This window comes from Salmo salar, chromosome ssa22 (assembly GCF_905237065.1).
Source record: "Salmo salar chromosome ssa22, Ssal_v3.1, whole genome shotgun sequence".
In the NCBI taxonomy this organism is placed as follows: Eukaryota; Metazoa; Chordata; class Actinopteri; order Salmoniformes; family Salmonidae; genus Salmo; species Salmo salar.
Genome location: NC_059463.1, coordinates 48,457,501 through 48,482,858, shown reverse-complemented (window position 1 = coordinate 48,482,858; position 25,358 = coordinate 48,457,501). Strand labels below are relative to the sequence as shown.

Here is a 25,358-nt window from a genome sequence, read left to right as displayed (position 1 = left end):
TTGCCAGTGCAAGCAAATTCTTGTCCAAAACTACCCGGTGAAGCTACGGTTCTTGTGTAAAATATACCGAATTTAAACAGGTGGGCAAACCACCGGTGAAACCAGTGAAGCAAACCAGTGCGACAGGTGAAACCAAACCACGGTGGAAACCTTGGGTAAAATGCCAAATACCAATTGAAACCATGGTGAAACCAACCACCGGTGAAACCAGGTAGGCAAAACCACGGTGAAACAGGTCAAATAGCAAACCACGGTGAAACAGGTGAAACTAAGATGCGTGCGAGTTAAATGTGAAACCATGGTAGGCATACCAGGTGCGTGTAAAAATACCCGGTGGAAGCAGATTAACGCATTAAACAGGCCAAACCATAGATAAGTAAAACTAGATGCGTAGCAAATAATACTTGGTGAAACCCAGGTGCGTGTGATACGGTGAAACCAGGTAGGTATGTGACACGGTGAAATACCGGTGAAACCTGTTGAAATGCCGAAATACGGGTAATACTGGTGGAAATATGGGTGAATGCAGAACCACCCGGTGGAAACAGTGAAGCAAACCACCGGTGAAACAGTTAGAACAGGTGAAACCAAATGCGGTGAAACCAGGTGGAAACCATGGTGAAACTAACAAACAGTTAAAATATGGTGGAAACAGGTGAAACCAAACCAATTGAAACTTGGTGATCTTGAAACAAAATTGAAATATGAATTAACGCGTGTGAAATATGCAATTACAAACCAGGTCTTAATGCAAACACGGTGGAAATAGATCTGTATTATTCTGGTGAAATACCAGATGGCTGAAAACCATGGTCTTGTCTGCCATACAGAAATATACAGATGTAAATACTTAAGCTGGCTCTGGGCTCTGGTCTGCGCTGGCTCTGGGCTGCAGAGCAAACTGGGCTGGCTCACAGGATCTGTTGGCTAAACAAACAGGCTCTGAATATATATAAACAGATATACAGGTCTAAATATATAAGATACAGGTAAACTTGGCTCTGGGATCTGGGCTGGCTCTGGTCTCAAACAAACTGTGGAAACAACGGCCCGGAGGCAAACATACAGATGTAAACAAACATGCAGGTGCTGGCTAAATATACCCAGAAATGTAGGCGCAAGCCCCGGTGCGCTCGGCTCTGGTCTGGCTGAAACCACGGTGCGTGCCAAACTCTGAGGTGGGTACGGATTAACGTGCAAACCATGGTGGCTCTACGGTGCCGTAAAACCACGGTGCGTGAAACAAGGTGGAAGCACGGTGCGTGCCAAACTTGGTGCATTACGGGTCTTAAATGCAGGCTGCGGTGAAACACGGGTGCGTGAAACAAGGTGAAATACAGTTAACGTGCCCTGCGAAAGGTGGCTGCAGTTGCGTGCCAGGCTGCGGTGAGCCAGTTAACGTGCAGGCTGCAGTTAACGTGCCAAATGCCGGTCTTCTCTTGAAGCACTTGGGTGCGTGCCAGGCTGCGGTGCGCGTGCCCAGAGCAAGTACGTGAAACACGGTCCGGGATGTGCTTGGGCTCTTGGGTGCGTGCCAGAAACCAGTTCTTGGTGCGTGCCGAAACAGATGTGCCCGAAGCAGGTGCGTGCCAGGCTGCCAGGTGCGTGGCTCACTTGGATGCGTGTAAACAGGGTGGGGTTCTTGTCTGGCTCTGGTCTTGGGTGCGTGTAGGCTCACGGTCTGCAGTTAATGCCAGAAGCAGGTGCGTGCAAATACGCAGGTATATGCCAAACTTGGGGTGCGTGCCCAGGCTGGGGTGCGTGAAAGGTTGCTTGTGCCAGGCTTGGGGTGCGTGCCTGGCTGGGGTGGGGTGCGTGCAGTGAAACACCGGTGCGCATGCAGGCACGGTGAGCTGCAGTTAACGTGAAACACGGTGAGCTGCAGACGTGCCCGGCTGCGGGTAAATACGGTGCGTCTTGGCTCAAAGTGAAAACAGATGCAGTGTAAAACCACCCAGTGGAAACAGATGCGTGCCCGGAAATAGTTAATATGTAGATTAACGTGCGGAAACCAGTTAACAGATAGCGTGCCGAAACGCGGTGCGTGCCAGATTAACGTGAAGCAAGGTGAAACAGTTAACGCGTGTGAAACTGCGGTGGAAACCTTAGATTAACGTGTAAAACGCGGTGAAACGGGTGAAACCAAACACCGGTGAAACCCAGGTGAAACCTTGAAACGCGGTGATGCGGTGCGGTAAAAACCGCAGTTATATAGATAACATTAGCAAACCACGGTAGAGCAAGTGTGCCGGCGGTGTAGATGCCGTGGGCCACGGGTGGAAACACGGTGCAGTGAAACCTGCGAGGTGAAACACGGTGCGGCCAAACCACGGTAGAGGCCACGGTGCGTGCCAGGCTCTTGGTGAAACACGGGTGCGTGCCCGAAACCACGGTGAAACACGGGTGCGTGCCCGGCTGCGAGGTGGGCTGCAGTGCGTGCAGAAACCACGGTGGAAATACCGGTGCGTGCAGAAGCCACGGTGGGCCACCGGGTGCGTAGCGACACGGTGCGTGAAACCATACGGTGAAACTGCGGATGCCCGTGCCTGAAATACGGCGCGTCTGGTGGGCAAACAAGACAAACCTTGGTGGAAACCAAAATACCAAGGTGAAACAGGTGAGCAAGGCACGAAACCATGGTGAAACCAAATACTGCGGTGAAACCAGGTGAACAACGAAACAAATTAAAACAACGGTGAAATAGCAAATACCGGGTGATACGGTGACACCGGTGCTATGGACGCGTGCGAAACCACGGGCCGAAACCACCGAGTTAAATGTAAACACAAGGTAAACGAATTAACATTAACAAACAATTGGAAACTAACCAGATATAACAAATGAAACAACGGGTCTTGTCAAACACGGTTGGAATATGGGTCTTGATGCCGGAATAACGGTTGGAGCAGACGGAGCCAGTGCGGTTGAGCTGCCCAATGATTGGGCTAAGGTTGAATAACGAATAGCGGTTGAATACTTGGTTGAGCCATGGGTCAGAGCCCAGACAACGGTTGGAATAACCGGGTTAGAATAGCAGAACCAGTTGAGCTGGTCCAGTATGAATTGGAATAGCAGGCTGCGGTTAAAGACCAGACCGGGCCGGTGCCGGGCAGAGCCAGACCTTGGTTGAAACCATAAGATGACAGGCCACGGTTGAAACATGGTGAATAGCAAGTCTGGTGAAACAGATGCGTGCAAACCAGTTGCGTGGTCTTGATAGCAAACCACGGTGAAACCATGGTCTTGATAACAAAACCAGTAAAATATGGTGAATACGCAAACCATGGTGAAACCAGGTGAGCAAACCACGGTGGAAACCAGGTGGAAACCAAATACCGGTGGAAGTGTAGATAACGTGTAAAACCACGGTGAAACCAGATTAACGTGCTTGAAATACGGTGGAAACTATGGTGAAACCAGAAACAAGGTGCGATGGGTGAAATGCCAAACTGGTCCAAACAGATGCGTGAAACGGGCAAACAGGTGAAATGCCAGGTGAAACCAAACAACGGGTGAGCAAATCTGCGGTGCGACCATGGTGAGCAAAATACCTTGAAGTTAATATGCCGGAAACCACCGAGGTCTTATGCGAACCACCAAGGTGAGCCACCAGTTAGTGGCAGGCACGGTGCGTGGCAGGCCACCAGTTATATGCCAAAGTGCGGTAGGCACGGTGCGTGTTGCAAACCTGGTGAAACATGATTAACGTGTAAAACCACGGTGAAACCGCAGTTCTTATGCCCGAAACACGAGGTGAAACTGCAGTTAACTATGCATTACATGTAAACAAGGTTATCACTTGGTGCGTGCAGAAGCCAGTGTATGCCGTGCGTGAAGCACGAGTTATTATATGGTCTTGTGCAGGCAGGTCTTGTGAGCTGCAGTTGCTGCAGATGCGTGTAGGCACGAGATTGCGAAACCCAGATTAACGTGCCGTGCAGTGCCGAGAGCAAAACCAAGTTAGTAACGCGGTGCGAGCAAGCACGGTGCTTATGGTGCGAAACAAAACCACGGTGTATGCCAGGTGCAAACAAAACCGCAGTTATAGATGCGAAACAAACAGATATATAGGTCATTAGGCTCTGATTATATAGTCCGACTTCGCTCTGGTCTCGTCATTTTTGGCTCTGGTCTGGGTCACATTCCGCTCTGGTCTCTCTGGGTCATAAATGTAGGCTGCGGTGGCTCTGGTCACTAGATATAAACCACAGTGGGCTCTGGTGGCTCTGATCTCTTAGATGTAATGCCAAACCACGGTCTCTGGGTCTGTCTGCGGCTCTGAGCGGCCTGGTGAAATACGGTGGCTGGAGTGCGTAAAAACCACGAGTTCTTGGTCTGTCTTGAAACCGCAGTGAAACAAGGGTGAAACCGGTAAAACAGATGCGATGAAATACCGAGTTAACTATACGGTGGGCGCAGATTAACGTGCCCGTGCAGTTAACCATGCCAGATGCGAGCAGGCAGAAGTTAGCAGATTGAGCAAAACCACGGATGCCAGATTAACGGCCGAAGCTGCAGTTAATAGATGGAAACAGGCAGTTATATGTAGATTAACGTGTAGGTATGCAGTTAACCTTAGATAAGACAACTGCGAGTTATTATGCAGGTGCGTATATACTGATTATGCCAGGCCAGACAGACAAGTGTAGATTATATGTAGTCTGGTGAAATATGATCTTAGTGTATGTAAAATCACCGGTGCGATACGGTGAAATATGATGCCAGATGCTTGATGAAACCAGTTATGCCAAACCGGTCAAACCGCGGTGGAAGCCACGAGTGTTAACGGTCGTGTAAGAAATGCAGTTCTGCCAGGTCTGTCCCAAATACGGTGCGACCACGGTCCAGGCACGGTGCCAGGTGCGTGCCCGGAAACCACGGGTGAAGCCAGATGCGTGCCAGAACCACCGGTAGGCTCACGGGTGCGTGCAGGCTGCAATTCTTGTGCCAAGCCACGGTCACGTGAAGCACGGGTGCGCGTGGCTCTGGTGAAGCCGAGGTCACGTGTCATACGGGCCAGAAACAGGTGCGTGCCAGGTTAAGGTGAAGCAGGTGCGTGGGATGCGGTGAAGCACAGATTGCGTGGGTTGCGGTGGAAACCACTTGGTGCGTGCTTGGAGTTACGGTGAAGCGCAGGTGCCAGCCTTGGAGTGCGGTGAAACCAAACACGGGTGAAACCAGTTAATCTGCAAACACGGTGAAGCAGATTATAGCATGCCAGAGCAGTTATATGTAGATATAACGTGTGCAGTTAACTGCAAACCACGGTGAAGCAAGTGTAAAACACGGCCAAACCAAAGGTGAAGCCAAATGCTGGGTGCGTGCCAAACATACAGATTATACTTGAAGCCACGGTGAAACCACGGTGGCATACCAGTGGTGCCGTGTAGAAACACGGTCTGGTGCTGTGCAAATACGGTGCGCTCGGGGTGAAACCACGGTGAAACCACGGTCATATGGTCTTGATAACAACTCTGGTGAAGCAGGTGCGTGAAATACGGTGAAACCACGGTGCGTGCCAGAAGCACGGTGAAGCACCGGTGCGTGTAAACACGGTGAAACCCAAGTTAGTGCAAACACGGTGAAACTGCGGTGCGTGAAACCAGACGAAACCTTGAATTAACGTATTGGGTTACGGTGAAGCTTTGGTGCGTGTGGGTTAATGCCGGTAAACAGTTTAACGTGGCAGATTGGTGAAACCTTGGTGGGTTCTTGGGTGCGGGTGAAACCTTAGGTGAAACTAAACCTGCGGTGAAACAGGTAACAAACAAGGTAAACAAATACCCAGTGAAACAGATAAAACCACCCCAAACCATGGTGAAATAGCAGGTGAACCATAAACACTGGGTGGGCACAATTAGCAAAACAAGTGGAGAGCAAACAGTGAAGCAAACCACGGTGAAACCATAAGAGCACGGTGAAGCACGGTGGAAATAATACGGTGAAACCTTGGGTGCGTGCTTGAACACGGTAGAAAACACCGGATGCGTATAAAACCACCGGTGACAGGTGCGTGCCCAAACACGGTTAAACCAGATTAACGTGAAAACACCGGTGAAACTGCAAAGACAGTGCAGTTAACGTGCCAAAACCACCAATTGACTGCGGTGAAACCATGGTGCAAACCGAAACCAGTTATATGGTCGTCTTGAAGCACAGTTATGCCGGGTGCGTGTGAAACATGCAGTTAATATATGGTGCGTGAGCAGTGTATGCAGTTAGCATTAACGACCACCAGATTATATACTTGGTGCGTGTAAATGCCAGTTAGCCAGGTGTTTGTGCAGGCAAAGTTATGAATTAACGTGTAAGTTGACAGTTAGCCATGCCCAGATTAACGTGCCCGAAACGCTGGTGCCAAAGTGCGTTAAACAACCGATGTAGTTAACGTAAACAAGATTAACGTGCCGAAACCAGATGTATGCCAGATTAACGTGAAGCAGATGCGTGCCGAAGCAGATGCGATGCCCGAGCAGATTATTATGCCGGTGCGTGCCGACCTTGGGTGCGTGCCGTGCGAATTATGCCAGATTAACGTGCCCGGGCAGTTTAGCAGATTAGCATTAGTAAAACTGCCCGGACTTGCCGGAAACACGGTGAAGCCGCGGTGAAACCGCGATTGCCAGGTGCGTGCCGAAACCGCAGTTTATGCGGTAAACCACCAGTTATGCGGTGAAACATAGCTATGCCCAGTTATATGCCGGATTAATATATACGAATTGATAGATGGTCTGTGCGAGAAACCACGGTCGTGGTGCATATATACAGTTAATTAGCAAACGCAGTTGGTGTGTTGGTCGTGTGCGGTGGCTACCATTACTAAACCACGGCGCGGTGAAATGCAGAGGGTCGTATCGGTGGTAATGCCCGCGGCGACTGCCGGTGGAAGCCACGGTCACGCGGCTCTGGCGAAGCTCTGGCGGCTTGGCCGCTCTGTAAGTGCAGGCTCTTGGTACACGAAACCACCGGTGGGGTAATACAAATACCGTGGAAAAATATACAGTTAAGCAAACAGGTTTAAGCATAACCTTGGCGGCGTGGGCTCTTGTGTGGAAACCATGGTGGAAACTCGTGGTGGACCAGGTGAACTGGTGAGCCAACCGTCCATTGGGTAGGCTGGTTGAGCAGAACGTTCTTGAATACCGATATATAAAGTCTATATATATATATAGGCCTCTCCGGGTTCAAGCTGCTTTATTGGCATGAAAAACATTGTGTTAATATTGCCAAAGCAACAATGCATACAATATACATTGTAATAAAATGATTTACAATAACAAGTAATAATATAAAATGACAGTAAATAATAATACAAAATTAAATATAAAAATCTAAATATGGAAAATGAAACTATAACTAATTAAATAACTGTCATCTTCACCATTACATCAGTACTACAACTACCATCATCATTACCACTACTACTACCACCACCATCACTAAACTGCTATCATTACCATTACCACCCATACCACTACTATTTGAAATGATAAACGACAATAATAATAGTAATAATAAGTAAGTTACTGCTTACTATGCAGATGTTATTATTCAGTGTCCCTCAGGCTATGGCAGGAAAATACATATTTGGCTGCAAGAGGAGCCATTGCTCCTTCGCCTATGAGTATTTTTACTTTTTCCTCTGGGTTTAATAAGTTAAAATTTGAAATAAATGTAGTCATTTCTGTGAATAATAAATCTCTTAGTGAGGAATATTTATCACAGTAAAGGAGAAAGTGCATCTCTGTCTCTACCTCTCCTGTCGTGCAGTGACCACATACACGCTCCTCTTTGGGTAGCCATGTCTTTTTATGTCTGCCGGTTTCTATTGCAATCGGTGGTCACTCAGCCTGTACTCAGTAAGGATCTGTCTCTGCTTCGTATCTCTGACAGAGTAGAGATAATCAGCCAATTCAAATTCTCTGTTTAGGGTCAGATAGCAATTTAGTCGGCTTTGGGATTTTGTTTCGTTTGAGTCCTTTGATTGGTTTATGATTTTGTTTATTGGAATTCTTTCTTTTGAAGCAGTGCTGGTGTCAGCTTGGTTGGCGAGGTCCAACACCAGCTGACTGAGAGGGCTCGTTTCTGGGCTCAGCTCTTGGGTTTGAAGTGCTTTAAATTGCAGACTTGAATTTGGACTTGAATTTAGATGTAGCCAAAATTTTAATGATATTTTCTGTATTTTCATTACTACTGGAAAGCGGCCCAATTCTGCCCTACATGCATTAGTTGGTGTATTTCTCTGAACTTGTAGGATTTTCTGACAGAATTCTGCATGTAGGGCTTCAATTGGATGTTTGTCCCACATTTTAAAGTCAAGTTTATTGAGTGGCCCGCAAACCTCACTTCCGTTAAGAGCCATTGGTAGGATTACACTGTCAAATATTTTAGTCCAAATTCTAATTGGAATGTTGATTTTGAATAATTTCATTTTTATTACATACAATTCTCCGCAGGCTTTTTCTTTGAGTGCGTTCACTGCCATATTAAAGTTTCCCGATGCAGATATGGTCAGACCAAGGTAGGTGTAATTTTTTGTGTGTTCAATGATGGTGTTGTTCAGGGTGAATTTATATTTGTGTTTCTGACATCTGGGTTTTTTCTGGAAAATCATGATTTTCGTTTTTTGGAAATTTCAACTCTGTGTCAAATAGTGTGAGTCCTGGGGCTGCAGAATGGTCCAACATGTCTGCTAATTCATTGATATAAATGTTGAAAAGATTTGGGCTCAAACTGCAGCCTTGTCTCACACCTCGACGTTGTGAAAAGAATTCTGTTCTTTGGTTTTAGATTTTTATTGCACACTTGTTTTCTGTGTACATACATTTTATTAAGTCTTACACCTTACCACCAAGCCCACTTTGGAGAATTTTGTAGAATAGCCCTTTGTGCCAAATAGAATCAAATGCTTTTTTAAAGTCAATAAAGCAAGCAAAGATTTTGCCCTCCTTTTTTTTGGTGGACGTGTTTATTAATTAGTGTGTGTAAGGTGTATATATGGTCAGTAGTGCGATGGTTAGGGAGAAAGCCAATTTGACATTTACTTATTACATTTTTTTTCTTGAAGAAAGTTTTGAATTCTTGAATTCAAAATGCCACAGAGAACCTTTCCCAAGTTGCTGTTTACGCACATTTCCCTGTAATTATTGGGGTCTGATTTGTCTCCACTTTTGTGGATAGGGGAGATGAGCCCCTGGTTCCAGACATCAGGGAAGCAGCCAGAAGTTAAAACCATGTTGAACAATTTAAGCACAGCATTTTGCAACTCAGGTGCTGTTGTTCAGCATTTCATTTCTGATGTTATCTAGACCACAAGCCTAATTTGATTTTATAGATTTGAGCTTTTCATTTAGTTCTTATTGGGTAATCTAATGGATTTTGGTGGTTTTTAATGACTGATTCAAGGATGTTACATTTTTCTTTCATTTGTAGTTGGTTCTGTTGTAAGTCTTTCTGTGGAATGTTTTTGTATAGATGATCAAAATAAGTTTCAGATTCCTACATCTTGTATGGCTAAATCTTGTGGCTTTGTTGTGCTTAAATTGTTCCACATGTCCCAGAACTGATTTTTGTCAATTGCATTTTCAATTTCATCAAGTGTCTTGTTGGTATAATTCAATTTCTTGCATTTCAGTGTTTGTTTATACTGTTTCAGAGTTTCAAAGTATTCATATCGTAGCTCTGGGTTGTTTTGCTGCTTATGTTTTTCATTTGTCTTAGGTGTTTTCTAATTGTTTTACATTCATTATCAAACCATTTTTCAGAAACATTTTGTTTTTTGTTTCTGATGTTGCATTTCTTTGGTTTTCTCAAATTTGCTTTCGATGCTGCTTTTTGGAATATGAAGTTGATGTTTTGAGTAGCCGAATTGACACCATCTTTATTGTTTTGGTATTGTGAGTTATTGAAAAACTGTATAGAGTTCATCATTTCATTTGAGTTCAATGTTTCAATGAATCTCTCTGCACTGTTTGGAGCCCATCTGTACGATTGGTTAATGTTGTAGAATTTATTGGGCTGTTTTTTTGAATGAATATTGCCGGTTAATTTCTCTCTCTAGTCTTTCTCTCTAGTCTTTTTCACTCTCTCTAGTCTCTCTCTCTAGTCTTTGTCTTTTTCTCTCTCTAGGCTTCATTCTCTCTTTCAAATGTATTTATTAAGCTCGTTTTACATCAGCAGATGGCACACAGTGCTGTACAGAAACCCAGCCTAAAACCCCAAAGAGGAAGCAATGCAGATGTAGAAGCACGGTGGCTAGGAAAAACTCCTAGGAAGAAACCTAGAGGAACCAGGCTCTGAGGGGTGGCCAGTCCTCTTCTGGCTGTGCCGGGTGGAGATTATAACAGAACATGGCCAAGATGTTCAAACGTTCATAGATGACCAGCAGGGTCAAATAATAAGTGGTTGTCGAGGGTGCAACAGGTCAGCACCTCAGGAGTAAATGTCAGTTGGCTTTTCATACCCGAGTATTCAGAGGTCGAGACAACTGGTGCAGTAGAGAGGGAGGGAAGGAGAGAGGGTCTTTCTCTTTCTTTCTCTCTCTACTCTCCTCTCTCTCTCTGCAGGGGGCTAGAAGGGAAAGGGTGGCCTGGTCTCTCTGCGGGGGGTAGACAGGGAAAGGGTGGCCTGGTCTCTCTGCAGGGGGGTAGACAGGGAAAGGGTGGCCTGGTCTCTCTGCAGGGGGCTAGGCAGGGAAAGGGTTGCCTGGTCTCTCTGCAGGGGGCTAGAGGGGAAAGGGTGGCCTGGTCTCTCTGCAGGGGGTAGACAGGGAAAAGGTGGCCTGGTCTCTCTGCAGGGGGTAGACAGGGAAAGGGTTGCCTGGTCTCTCTGCTGGGGGCTAGAGGGGAAAGGGTGGCCTGGTCTCTCTGCTGGGGGCTAGACAGGGAAAGGGTGGCCTGGTCTCTCTGCAGGGGGTAGACAGGGAAAGGGTGGCCTGGTCTCTCTGCAGGGGGGTAGACAGGGAAAGGGTGGCCTGGTCTCTCTGCAGAGGGCTAGACAGGGAAAGGGTGGCCTGGTCTCTCTGCAGAGGGCTAGACAGGGAAAGGGTGGCCTGGTCTCTCTGCAGGGGGGTAGACAGGGAAAAGGTGGCCTGGTCTCTCTGCAGGGGGCTAGACAGGGAAAGGGTGGCCTGGTCTCTCTGCAGGGGGCTAGAGGGGAAAGGGTGGCCTGGTCTCTCTGCGGGGGGTAGACAGGGAAAGGGTGGCCTGGTCTCTCTGCAGGGGGCTAGACAGGGAAAGGGTGGCCTGGTCTCTCTGCAGGGGGCTAGAGGGGAAAGGGTGGCCTGGTCTCTCTGCAGGGGGGTAGACAGGGAAAGGGTGGCCTGGTCTCTCTGCAGGGGGTAGACAGGGAAAGGGTGGCCTGGTCTCTCTGCAGGGGGCTAGAGGGGAAAGGGTGGCCTGGTCTCTCTGCAGGGGGGTAGACAGGGAAAGGGTGGCCTGGTCTCTCTGCAGGGGGCTAGAGGGGAAAGGGTGGCCTGGTCTCTCTGCAGGGGGGTAGACAGGGAAAGGGTGGCCTGGTCTCTCTGCAGGGGGGTAGACAGGGAAAGGGTGGCCTGGTCTCTCTGCAGGGGGCTAGAGGGGAAAGGGTGGCCTGGTCTCTCTGCAGGGGGTAGACAGGGAAAGGGTGGCCTGGTCTCTCTGCAGGGGGTAGACAGGGGAAAGGGTGGCCTGGTCTCTCTGCAGGGGGCTAGGCAGGGAAAGGGTTGCCTGGTCTCTCTGCAGGGGGCTAGAGGGGAAAGGGTGGCCTGGTCTCTCTGCAGGGGGGTAGACAGGGAAAAGGTGGCCTGGTCTCTCTGCAGGGGGGTAGACAGGGAAAGGGTTGCCTGGTCTCTCTGCTGGGGGCTAGAGGGGAAAGGGTGGCCTGGTCTCTCTGCTGGGGGCTAGACAGGGAAAGGGTGGCCTGGTCTCTCTGCAGGGGGGTAGACAGGGAAAGGGTGGCCTGGTCTCTCTGCAGGGGGTAGACAGGGAAAGGGTGGCCTGGTCTCTCTGCAGGGGGGGTAGACAGGGAAAAGGTGGCCTGGTCTCTCTGCAGGGAGGTAGACAGGGAAAAGGTGGCCTGGTCTCTCTGCAGGGGGCTAGAGAGGGAAAGGGTGGCCTGGTCTCTCTGCAGGGGGCTAGACAGGGAAAGGGTGGCCTGGTCTCTCTGCAGGGGGCTAGAGGGGAAAGGGTGGCCTGGTCTCTCTGCGGGGGTAGACAGGGAAAGGGTGGCCTGGTCTCTCTGCAGGGGGCTAGACAGGGAAAGGGTGGCCTGGTCTCTCTGCAGGGGGCTAGAGGGGAAAGGGTGGCCTGGTCTCTCTGCAGGGGGTAGACAGGGAAAGGGTGGCCTGGTCTCTCTGCAGGGGGGTAGACAGGGAAAGGGTGGCCTGGTCTCTCTGCAGGGGGCTAGAGGGGAAAGGGTGGCCTGGTCTCTCTGCAGGGGGTAGACAGGGAAAGGGTGGCCTGGTCTCTCTGCAGGGGGCTAGAGGGGAAAGGGTGGCCTGGTCTCTCTGCAGGGGGGTAGACAGGGAAAGGGGTGGCCTGGTCTCTCTGCAGGGGGTAGACAGGGAAAGGGTGGCCTGGTCTCTCTGCAGGGGCTAGAGGGAAAGGGTGGCCTGGTCTCTCTGCAGGGGGGTAGACAGGGAAAAGGTGGCCTGGTCTCTCTGCAGGGGGCTAGAGAGGGAAAGGGTGGCCTGGTCTCTCTGCAGGGGGTAGAGAGGGAAAGGGTGGCCTGGTCTCTCTGCAGGGGGGTAGACAGGGAAAAGGTGGCCTGGTCTCTCTGCAGGGGGCTAGAGAGGGAAAGGGTGGCCTGGTCTCTCTGCAGGGGGGTAGACAGGGAAAAGGTGGCCTGGTCTCTCTGCAGGGGGCTAGAGAGGGAAAGGGTGGCCTGGTCTCTCTGCAGGGGGCTAGAGAGGGAAAGCGGCACTGGCGTCCTTTGTTTCTTTTGTTACAGAAGGTTGAAAAGGCCAGCCAACAAGGGGGAAGTGGAGGGGAGGGATGGAGTGGGGTGAGCTATAGGTCTGGATGTGCAAGGATAGTGGGAGGGGTGTGGAAGAGAAGGGAGGATATGTTTGGCTTTGCTCTGTCTGAACTGTGTGTCTGTACTGACTGTGGGAGAACAGCTGGTGTTGACTGGCTGCAGACTCTACTCCTCCACAGAGGGATAGGTAGGTGAGTGGGTGTGGTAGTGGGGAGTGTCCACCATCTGGAACCTGCTGAAGACCCAGAAACTAGGGCAGAACTTCTCCAAAGTCTGAACTTCGAAGCTTGGAAAGTTCTGTGTTTTTAGTGTTCTTCGGCATCGGTGCACCTTACAATGGGCCTATATGAGCTTTTTCAAATTCCTTTGCAATGTAAATATTGATTTCGATCGATATTTTGGGGTTGTGGTAATTTTGATTATTAGCGTGGGATATTTGTTTTTGTTTACACGGAATGGTTCTTGCTTTTCGCCAACGCTAGACAAGTGGCTATTCACTGGCAACTCATGATTTGATGTAAATGGATATTAAAACGCTTGTGAAATATAATCTAAATGACGTCAGGGAGCTTCATGTGGCTTTTGACTCCCAGGAAACAATACAAGAGGCATCTGGTATGGTGACATTCGCCAGGTTCTTGTTGGTTTGGCAGGCCGATAGGCGGGCGGTGTGAAAAGCGTTTTTCGGATTGCCGGCCATTGCTAAGTGGGAACCATGGAGTCCTTGGAAAATGGGGAGCGCTCGGTTTCCCCAGATACACCCTTTTTTCTCAAGATCACTGCCAAAGATGGCCCCCCACACACACATCTTAACCCCCTGGGGGGATCCGCTCTATCCTGGGAAAAGAGGGTTGTCACGGAGAGAAAAGGACCAATGTTGGACTGGACTGTTAACTAGTTTTGCACTTTGGCTGCTTAAGGTTGGATAAGGGGAGGGTGTGTGGGATTTATTTTGGTCGTCTCAATTTGACCTATTCTGAAATGGACTTGTGTGTCTCTCTGTGTTGGTCAGTGGCATAGTGGAGGGTAAACGCAGTTTACTGCAATCAGCGTTTGCCCACTTATTATTATTATTATTATTATTAAATGTATTTTATTGAATTTAAAACATACAATCTACTTGCAGTGAAGCCGCTCAACATTGACATTACATTCAGTCATCTAGCAGACTCCCATCCAGAGAGACCCACAGGAGCAACCAGGGTCAAGCACCCGCCCAAGGGCACGTCGACATATCCCCACCCAGTCAAATCAGAGACCTGAACCAGCAACCTCTCAGCCACCGGCCCAAAGTCCCCCCCAACAACCACTTAGTTTTTGACCACTGCATCACTGGTGTCAGTGTGTGGCTGCTGGACACAGGGCTGACGTGCCAAGGTGGGACAGCCTGCATGTATCCCCGATGACACTTCCTGCTAGTTCACACTCCTAAACGGTCAAAGGTGAAAGGTCGTGTGTCATCTCTCTAAAGGGAGCATGTCAGGAGTTAAGTCCAAAGCTATAGTTAATACAGTGTGAAGTGTGTGTGTGTGTGTGCCTGCCCATAGAGCAAGGTGTTTCCTGGCAACCATTTGCCAGGATATACCCTGTTGCGGGAATGTTCTCTTGTTGCTAAGCGCAACCAGGACATCCACTGCTGAGGGAACGGTCTATTGCTGTGAGAACATGGCCTTTCTGTTTAAGTTGGGGGGGGACTGCACTGCATTCCCCAGTCCTCAAATCTTTATTTGTCACATGCGCCGAATACAACGTGTCGACCTTACCGTGAAATGCTTACTTACAAGCCCTTAACCAACAATGCAGTTCAAGAAATAGAGTTAAGAAAATATTTACTAAATTAAAAAAAAAAGTAACAACACGGCTATATACAGGGGGTACCGGTACCGAGTCAATGTGCAGGGGTACAGGTTAGTTGAGGTAATATGTACATGTAGGTAGGGGTAAAGTGACTATGCATAGATAATAAACAGCAAGTAGTAGCAATGTAAAAAACAAATTGGGGGGGGGGGGGGTCGTCTATGTAAATCTGGTGTCATTTTGATGAATTGTTCATCAGTCTTATGGCTTGAGGATAGAAGCTGTTAAGGAGCCTTTTGGTCCTAGACTTTGTGCTCCGGTACCACTTGCCGTGTGGGAGCAGAGAGAACAGTCCATGACTTGTGTGACTGGAGTCTTTGACAATTTTTTGAGCTTTCCTCTGACACCGCCAAGTATATAGGTCCTGGATGGTAGAAAGCTTGGCCCCAGTGATGTACTGGGCTGTACACACTACCCTCTGTAGCGCCTTACGGTCAGATGTCGAGCAGTTGCCATACCAGGCGGTGACGCAACAGGTCAGGATGCTCTCAATGGTGAAGCTGTAGAACTGTTTGATGATCTGGGGACCCATGCCAAATATTTTCAGTCTCCTGAGGGAGAATAGGTTTTGTCGTGCCCTCTTCACGACTGTCTTGGTGTGTTTGGACCATGATAGTTTGTTGGTGATGTGGACACCAAGGAACTTAACCTCTTACATCTAGATGTGCCGCTAGCGGAACACCTGCTCCAATATCCAATGATGGGGCGTGGCGCGAATTACAAACTCCTCAAAAATCCCAAAACTTCCATTTTTCAAACATATGACTATTTTACACCATTTTAAAGACAAGACTCTCCTTTATCTAACCACATTGTCCGATTTCAAAAAGGCTTTACAAAGAAAGCAAAACATTAGATTATGTCAGGAGAGTACCCAGCCAGAAATAATCAGACACCCATTTTTCAAGCTAGCATATAATGTCACAAAAACCAAAACCACAGCTAAATGCAGCACTAACCTTTGATCTTCATCAGATGACACTCCTAGGACATTATGTTATACAATACATGCATGTTTTGTTCAATCAAGTTCATATTTATATCAAAAACCAGCTTTTTACATTAGCATGTGACGTTCAGAACTAGCATACCCACCAAAAACTTCCGGTGAATTTACTAAATTACTCACGATAAACGTTCACAAAAAACATAATTATTTTAAGAATTATAGATACAGAACTCCTTTATGCAATCGCGGTGTCAGATTTTAAAATAGCTTTTCGGTGAAAGCACATTTTGCAATATTCTGAGTAGATAGCCCGGCCATCACAGGTTAGCTATTTTGACACCCACCAAGTTTGGCACTCACCAAACTCAGATTTACTATACGAAAAATTGGATTACCTTTGCTGTTCTTTGTCAGAATGCACTCCCAGGACTTCTACTTCAACACTCAATGTTGTTTTGGTTCCAAATAATCCATAGTTATATCCAAATAGCGACGTTTTGTTCTTGCGTTCAAGACACAATCCGAAGGGTGACGCGCCGACGCATATCGTGACAAAAAAATTCTAAATATTCCATTACCGTACTTCGAAGCATGTCAAACGCTGTTTAAAATAAATTTTTATGCGATTTCTCTCGTAAAATAGCGATAATATTCCGACCGGGAGACGTTGTTTTCATTCAAAGACTGAAAGAAGAAAATGGTGTCTTCGCACGCGCGCACCCGTGTCATTGTTCTCAGATCGACCACTATCCAAATGCGCTACTGTTTTTCAGCCAGGGACTGCAGTCATCATTCCCCGTTCTGGCGCCTTCTGAGAGCCTATGGGAGCCTTAGAAAATGTCACGTTACAGCAGAGATCCTCTATTTTCCATAAAGAGGCTAAAGGAGGACAAGAAATGGTCAGAGGGCACTTCCTGTATGGAATCTTCTCAGGTTTTGGCCTGCCATATGAGTTCTGTTATACACAGACACCATTCAAACAGTTTTAGAAACTTTAGGGTGTTTTCTATCCAAATCAAACAATTATATGCATATTCTCATTTCTGGGCAGGAGTATTAACCAGATTAAATCGGGTACGTTTTTTTATCCGGCCGTGAAAATACTGCCCCCGATCCTAAACAGGTTAACTCTCGACCCGATCCACTACAGCCCCGTCAATGTTAATGATGGCCTGTTCGGCCCTCCTTTTCCTGTAGTCCACGATCAGCTCCTTTGTCTTTCACACATTCAGCAAGAGGTTGTTGTCCTGGCACCACACTGCCAGGTCTCTGACCTCCTCCCTATAGGCTGTCTCATCGTTGTTGGTGATCAGGGCTACCACTGTTGTGTCGCCAGCAAACTTAATGATGGTGTTGGAGTCGTGTTTGGCCAAGCAGTCGTAGATGAACAGGGAATACAGGAGGGGACTAAATACACACCCCTGGGGAGCTCCAGTGTTGAGGATCAGCGTGGCAGATGTGTTGCTACCTACCCTTACCACCTGGGGGCGGCCTGTCAGGAAGTCCAGGATCCAGTTGCAGAGGGAGGTGTTTAGTCCCAGGATCCTTAGCTTAGTGATTAGCTTTGAGGGCACTATGGTGTTGAACGCTGAGCTGTAGTCAATGAACAGCATTCTTACATAGGTGTTCCTTTTGTCCAGGTGGGAAAGGGCAGTGTGGAGTGCAATAGAGATTGCATCATCTGTTGGGGCGGTATGCGAATTGGAGTGGGTCTAGGGTGTTTGGGAGGATGCTTTTGTGAGCCATGACCAGCCTTTCAAAGCACTTCATGGCTACCTACGTGAGTGCTACGGGGTGGTAATCATTTGTGTGTGTGTGTGTGTGTGTGTGGTGTGTGTTTTAAAATATATGCCTATATTTTACCCAACATTGTCAGTTTCTCACTGTATTTGTACAGCCTTCATGGTTCTCTTGTAGGCCTAGTGTTGACAGAATATTTATAGAATAACCATGAGTCCTTCATCTCTTGTGACTTTATTTTGGGTTAGTGAACATATCACATGTATCATGTCTTTGGAAATGTGTCTCTAAATCACACCAGAATCTAGGCCCATCTCTGATCCCTCTGTAGATGGCATCTGTCACCTATTGCTCTATGTATTGTAGTGACAGGTCTTTGTCAAACATTTATCTTAACGCTGAAATAAATGCTTGTTCATAACCCTCATTCGACGAGGGCCTTTTGCTTATAGGCTAAACAGTTCGCAAACTCTGCATGCATGGCTTACAGCAGACTACGGCCCTTTGTGTCCACTACACCAGCAGAACCTACAGGCATGGCTTACAGCAGACTACGGCCCTTTGTGTACTCAGCAGAACTACAGGCATGGTAAGAGACTACGGCCCTTTTCACTACACCAGCAGAACCTGCATGCATGGCTTACAGCAGACTACGGCCCTTTGTGTCCACTACACCAGCAGAACCTGCAGGCATGGCTTACAGCAGACTACGGCCCTTTGTGTCCACTACACCAGCAGAACCTGCAGGCATGGCTTACAGCAGACTACGGCCCTTTGTGTCCACTACACCAGCAGAACCTGCAGGCATGGCTTACAGCAGACTACGGCCCTTTGTGTCCACTACACCAGCAGAACCTACAGGCATGGCTTACAGCAGACTACGGCCCTTTGTGTCCACTACACCAGCAGAACCTACAGGCATGGCTTACAGCAGACTACGGCCCTTTGTGTCCACTACACCAGCAGAACCTGCAGGCATGGCTTACAGCAGACTACGGCCCTTTGTGTCCACTACACCAGCAGAACCTACAGGCAGCTTCGTAAAAAGCTCACTACACTCTCTCTCTATATTATTCATGGTAGGCTCAAGGCTTTTTTTCTACTTACCAAGAATAAGCTTTTCCACCTGCCTGGTCCACCCCAATGGCCTAATCTAAGGGAGGGGAGGGCAAAGTGTGTGTGGAGGGAGGGTTGCTTCTTCATTGGAGTGCACACAACACTGGAAGACCAGCCATGGGTCACACCGAACCATTTCAGCTCAATCTCACCTCGGTAAAAGGATGTGAAATGCTGGTGGGTTGCTTGAGTTCTTAATTGGTCAGATCAAATCAAATGTTATTAGTCACATACACATGGTTAGCAGATGTTAATGCGAGTGTAGCGAAATGCTTGTGCTTCTAGTTCCAACAGTGCAGTAATATCTAACAAGTAATTTAACAATTCCCCAACAACTACCTAATACACACAAATCTAAGTAACGGAGTGGAATAAGTATTTATACATATAAATATATGGATGAGCAATGACAGAGCGGCATAAGAAAGGTGCAATAGATGGTATAAAATACAGTAGTTAATTTACTGACTGCTACACCCCAAAAAAAATGAAGCTTTAAAATGTTGCTTTTACAACGACGGGGAAAAGGCTGTCATTGTCAAATAAGAATTTGTTCTGAACTGACTTGCCTAGTTAGATAAAAAGATAATATACTGTAGTGAAGGCCTAGTGCCGGAAATAGCATGTAGAATATGTAGCAGTGGAGGCTAGTGAGGGGAGGATAGCTCATAATAATGGCTGGAACAGAGCAAATGGAGTGGCATTAAACACCTGTGTTTTGAAGTTGCCTACCTTCTCTCTGTCGCCCTGAGAACGAACCCCCCCAACTTCTATCTGTTGTCCTCTGTATTTGCTAGTCGGGACATTAGCATGGAATAGCCCGAGGTGTCTGGCTTGGCTTGGCGCAGGCTGGGCTAACCTGTGGGAAGCTGTTGAGAAGAGGTCAGAGTGACTTTGTTGTGTGTTGGCTTGGCTCCTCCCCTCTCCGTCCTCCAGTTATATTGGCAGATAGCTGCCATTGATCAGCTGGAGGAGGTGGAGTCTTAGGCCAGGCCATCTCGTAGCCAGTAGGTGTTCACAGATCCCGTCGGGCTATAACCCCCCCTGGGACAGAGCGAGAGGAGGGAAATACAGTTGGTGTTTGGTTCACGCCGTGCCCAGCAGGAGCAAAGCTTAGAGAGGGAGCTGTTAAACAATTAAACCTTTTATAGCATAACGTCCCCTCTCCCATTTCAGATGATTGGGGTGTTCTGGTGAGGGACGTGAGGCGTTGTTTACAATAGACCAGCTCAACTTGACTGAATGAAGGGGGTGGGGTCTGTGCTATTTGCATTTTTCTTTGATGAACCACTGGCTAACAATAGATTTCAGTCATGGTTCGTCACCTACCCACCACACTCTCTGTCAAGTCATGTTGGTTATGTTTTGATATAATGACTGAAGGCTATAAAGTGTTTTAACCCACTTTGTCGTGTTATCTTCTTTAGGGACCAAATCCTAACAAAATGCTGATCAGCGTATGATTTACTGTAAAGTTAGTTTCTCTCACGTAAAGCTAAAGCCATGAATAATTGTCTGGGATCCAGTCAGTATGACTTCAGAGTTGCCTAAACATTATTTCCCTGGTTTAAAGTATTTATCAGACAGATTCACTGTTAAAATGTGTTGGAATTGGGTTTGGTCATGTTAACAGGGAAACCGAGTGTCTTGGTTGTTTTTCTTACCTAAATGCCTGAGTTGCTACACCACCACAAAGAGGAGAGTGAATTATTTATTTCCTACAAAGAGGTCTAACTTGTCCTCAAAACCACTTTCTATGAAGCTTGAATTCCTTATTGCCAGTATTTTGGAAACACACACACACACACACACACACACACACACACACACACACACACACACACACACACACACACACACACACACACAGCATCAGATGTCTTCAGCACAGCTGGCCTAATAAGCTGGAGCTGGAGGGAATTCTGGTAGCAGAAGGTGACTGTCAGGACTCAGACATCACATGCGTATCCTTTAAAAACACACACACACACACACACTTGGTGCGTACTTCTTGCAAAATCACAGTGTTTAATGGACACTAGTTTTGGTCTGTGACCATCAAAGTATTCCAAAGTTTGTGCAAAGTGAACACTTGTTTATGTCTTCATATGCAAATATACAGGCTGGGTGGAGAACATAAACATGAGAGAGAACCTTGACCTATTCTTCCGTTATGCCTTTATTTTTGTACCATCCAAGCACACAGTGACAGTTTCAGTCGAGCACATTCCACAGATTTAGGGGTTAACCCAAAAAATGTAAGGAAGTGGGTTGAAAATAAAAACACCCACTTGTCGTGAACACGAACACAGATCTCCGGGGGCTGAGATACAATGAAAGGGGTTTTATTGTGTTGCCTGTGAATGTAGCTGGCATGGTCATTGGCAGCTCATGTTTCAGTGTATGGGCCTTAGTCTCTGTATACTCTGAACTGTCTGGTGGATCCAGCTAAGTTAATTGATCTATTTTGTACTCAGGAGGACAGGTTAGTTGTAGCTGAACTGACACCAGTGGGTTTGAGTCAGAAGTCTTGACTGTTGTCCACACGACAGAATTTTACAACATTTGCATTTTTATTGAATCTTCACTTGAGCAATGAGTGTTGGGACAAGACATCATTGATGAGGGTTGAAATAGGACTGCACTTGTTTGTTACCAGTCAAGGTGAAGAAGGCACTGTGTTGCCAAAATGTTGGTTATTAGGTTTACCCATTAAATAGTGTTGGTTATTAGGTTTACCCATTAAATAGTGTTGGTTATTAGGTTTACCCATTAAATAGTGTTGGTTATTAGGTTTACCCATTAAATAGTGTTGGTTATTAGGTTTACCCATTAAATAGTGTTGGTTATTAGGTTTACCCATTAAATAGTGTTGGTTATTAGGTTTACCCGTTAAATAGTGTTGATTATTAGGTTTACCCATTAACCTCTCTCGGGTATGTGGGACGAAATCGTCCCACCTAGTCAACAGCCAGTGGAATCGAGTGGCGCGATATTCAAAAACCTTAAAAATGCTATAACTTCAATTTCTCAAACATATGACTATTTTACACCATTTTAAAGACAAGACTCTCGTTAATCTAACCACATTTGTCCGATTTCAAAAAGGCTTTACAACGAAAGCAAAACATTAGATTATGTCAGCAGAGTACCCAGCCAGAAATAATCAGACACCCATTTTTCAAGCTAGCATATAATATCACAAAAAACAAAACCACAGCTAAATGCAGCACTAACCTTTGATGATCTTCATCAGATGACACTCCTAGGACATTATGTTATACAAAACATGCATGTTTTGTTCAATCAAGTTCATATTTATATCAAAAAACAGCTTTTTACATTAGCATGTGACGTTCAGAACTAGCAAACATACCGAAAACTCCCGGTGAATTTACTAAATTACTCACGATAAACGTTCACAAAAAACCTAACAATTATTTAAAGAATTATAGATACAGAACTCCTTTATGCAATCGCGGTGTCAGATTTTAAAATAGCTTTTCGGCAAAAGCACATTTTGCAATATTCTGAGTAGATAGCTCGCCATCACGGGCTAGCTAATTTGACACCCACCAAGTTTGGCGTTCACTAAACGCAGAATTACTATAAGAAAAATTGGATTACCTTTGCTGTATTTTGTCAGAATGCACTCCCAGGACTTCTAATTCATCCACAAATGTTGTTTTGGTTCAAAATAATCCATAGTTATGTTCAAATATCCTCTGTTTTGTCCGTGCGTTCAGGTCCCTATCCGAACGGTGACGTGCGGACGCATGTCGTGACAAAAAATTCTAAATATTCCATTACCATACTTCGAAGCATGTCAAACGCTGTTTAAAATAAATTTTTATGTGATTTTTCTCGTAAAATGGCGATAATATTCCGACCGGGAGAAGTTGTTTTCGTTCAAAGAAGAAAATTGACTCTTCACGTGCACACGTGCCCCCGTTTCATTGTTCTCAGATCGACCACTATCCAAATGCGCTACTGTTTTTCAGCCAGGGACTGCAGAGTCATCATTCAACGTTCTGGCGCCTTCTGAGAGCCTATGGGAGTCTTAGAAAATGTCATGTTACAGCAGAGATCCTCTGTTTTCGATAAAGAGGCTATAGAAGGCCAAGAAATGGTCAGAGAGGGCACTTCCTGTATGCAATCTTCTCAGGTTTTGGCCTGCCATATGAGTTCTGTTATACTCACAGACACCATTCAAACAGTTTTAGAAACTTTAGGGTGTTTTCTATCCAAATCAAACAATTATATGCATATTCTAGTTTCTGGGCAGGAGTAATAACCAGATTGAATCGGGTAAATTTTTTATCCGGATGTGAAAATACTGCCCTCTACCCTAGAGAGGTTAAATAGTGTTGGTTATTAGGTTTACCCATTAAATAGTGTTGCTTATTAGGTTTACCCATTAAATAGTGTTGGTTATTAGGTTTACCCATTAAATAGTGTTGGTTATTAGGTTTACCCATTAAATAGTGTTGGTTATTAGGTTTACCCATTAAATAGTGTTGGGTATTAGGTTTACCCATTAAATAGTGTTGGGTATTAGGTTTACCCATTTAAATAGTGTTGGGTATTAGGTTTACCCATTAAATAGTTGGGAGCATGTATAGAGTGTGCGACTTTCTTTTTCTACAGTTTACTCTTCGTTAGTCAGCTTCTCTAAAACATTTGGGTGTGCGTCAGCTAATGCTTTCTACCAGGGTCGGGATAATACCAGCATCGCAATACTCGTTAGTATCGTGGCATGGAAACCAAAACTGATTTAATTTCTTTAGGAAAGCAGCCCTAATGTTAGAAACAAACATCATTGTTTTCATCGAGTCACATTTATTTTCCAAGCTATAGTACACACTATTTTACATACAACGGGTTTTTAAAGGACCAAAGAGTTTTGTGTGCTTTGTTTACATTAATGTGATGGAAAAAATATTGCCATCCTGGTATCAAAACATCCTTACTTTTTACTAGATCACTCAAGGTGAAGACGCAAACAGTAGTCAATTATCAATGCTTATCAACGGTAACCAACAATTGAAATGCTATTTCTAGAGCTTATAGACATCGCTGAAATAGCCACTTCCTCGATGACCCTGAACCTCCCCATAGAGCTTCGACAGTCAATCCGTTTCCCATCGACTGACACGCCCACGACCACATGTCCTAGATAGCAGAAGTCTGTCGACAAGCCGTGGTCTCATTTTACTAGGAGTCTCTCGTTACCACTGGTCTCAATGACTTGAGCGATGGCTCTTTGATTTCTCCTCCAAGTTTTTACATTCAAACATTATAATGGAACATGTGCTGATCTTAACCTCAAGCTTGAGGAAATGGTTTTCATATAGCCTGACTAACCGGTACCCCCTGTATATAGCCTGACTAACCGGTACCCCCTGTATATAGCCTGACTAACCGGTAGCCCCTGTATATAGCCTGACTAACCTGTAGCCCCTGTATATAGCCTGACTAACCTGTAGCCCCTGTATATAGCCTGACTAACCTGTAGCCCCTGTATATAGCCTGACTAACCTGTAGCCCCTGTATATAGCCTGACTAACCTGTAGCCCCTGTATATAGCCTGACTAACCTGTAGCCCCACACATTGACTCAGTACCGGTACGCCCTGTATATAGCCGCATTGTTCTTTAAATTTTTTTTTTTTAAACTTTATTTAGTAAATATTCTCTTTATTTTCCTAACTGCATTGTTGGTTAAGGGCTTGTAAGTATTTGACTGTATTGATTTTAATTTTATTTGCAGATGTAGCATGCTGCTTGGAACAGGACTGGAATGATATCCGCTGAACCAGAGCTGTGCGTTTGGTTGTAGGTCAGTAAGGCCAGGGCCTGACACAACACAACCGCATGAACAACACTGTTCTTTTCACTCCGTAGACTCTGGAATGCTTCTCTGTTGTGATCTCTGGAGATGTGAGGAAGACTCAGACAGGCGGCGGGGACGGGCCAGCCCTTCAAGCATGTAGAGAAGGGCGAGGGTCTGAGAAACCATCGAGGCGTGGAGGAGAGGGTGGGTGGGGTAGGACAGCTAGAGGGACGTTAACGTCTCATCCTGGGAGTTAGAAAAGAAGGCAGGTGAGACCTAACTGATAGCCCAGGCGTGCGTGCGTGCGTGCGTGCGTGCGTGCCCTAGACTGCACATTAATGTGTTCTTTTCCACTTACTGAAACACGTTGATGTGAATGGGAGATTTTGCACACAAACACCACGTGTCATTGTGGGATTAAAATGATGGGCTTACTCCCATTACAGATATGCAGTGGAAACTTAATGAAGTAGCCATACAAATATAGGCTAACGCTCATCGTTTTGACTGAAAACACAATTCAACTTAATGAGTTCGCTGTCATAGGGCTGAATGACTTTCTATCTCATCAAAGTGAGTGGAGGGGCCCATTCTCTCCCAGTTGTTATTATGAAGTAACATGAGTAATTCTGGTTAGTGCTTCACATGACTTCAGAATTAGGGCTCCAATGAACATTCTCTTTTTGATAATGTGAAGTAGGCTGGCTCCACAAATTGCCAGTGGGCCCCTCTGACTCACCCACGATGCTATATAGTGTACTCTTATTAAGAAACTGAAGTCTCAGCCCTTTATTACATTTGTTTTGGAGGACTGTGCCTGCATAGACATAGCGTTTGTGTAGTCTGGGGAGCCGATAACCTATTGTTAGTTAGGGAAGGAAGCAATCAGGATAGCATCAGCCACGTGCCA

At 46.3% G+C, this 25,358-nt stretch overlaps 1 protein-coding gene across 2 annotated transcripts in view; it reads left to right on the top strand.

Moving 5' to 3' along the window:
• The window catches only part of LOC106583629 (plexin-B1), a 265,716-nt gene that overhangs the window by 78,890 nt on the left and 161,468 nt on the right, over nucleotides 1-25,358 (top strand). The window contains exon 1 of one of the 2 annotated variants that reach the window (XM_045705108.1): nucleotides 24,380-24,454. The exons of the other annotated variant lie outside the window; for it this stretch is intronic. The gene's annotated coding sequence lies outside the window, so the exon portion shown is untranslated. Of the gene's footprint in view, nucleotides 1-24,379; nucleotides 24,455-25,358 lie in introns of those variants that run through there. 2 annotated transcript variants of the gene reach the window in all.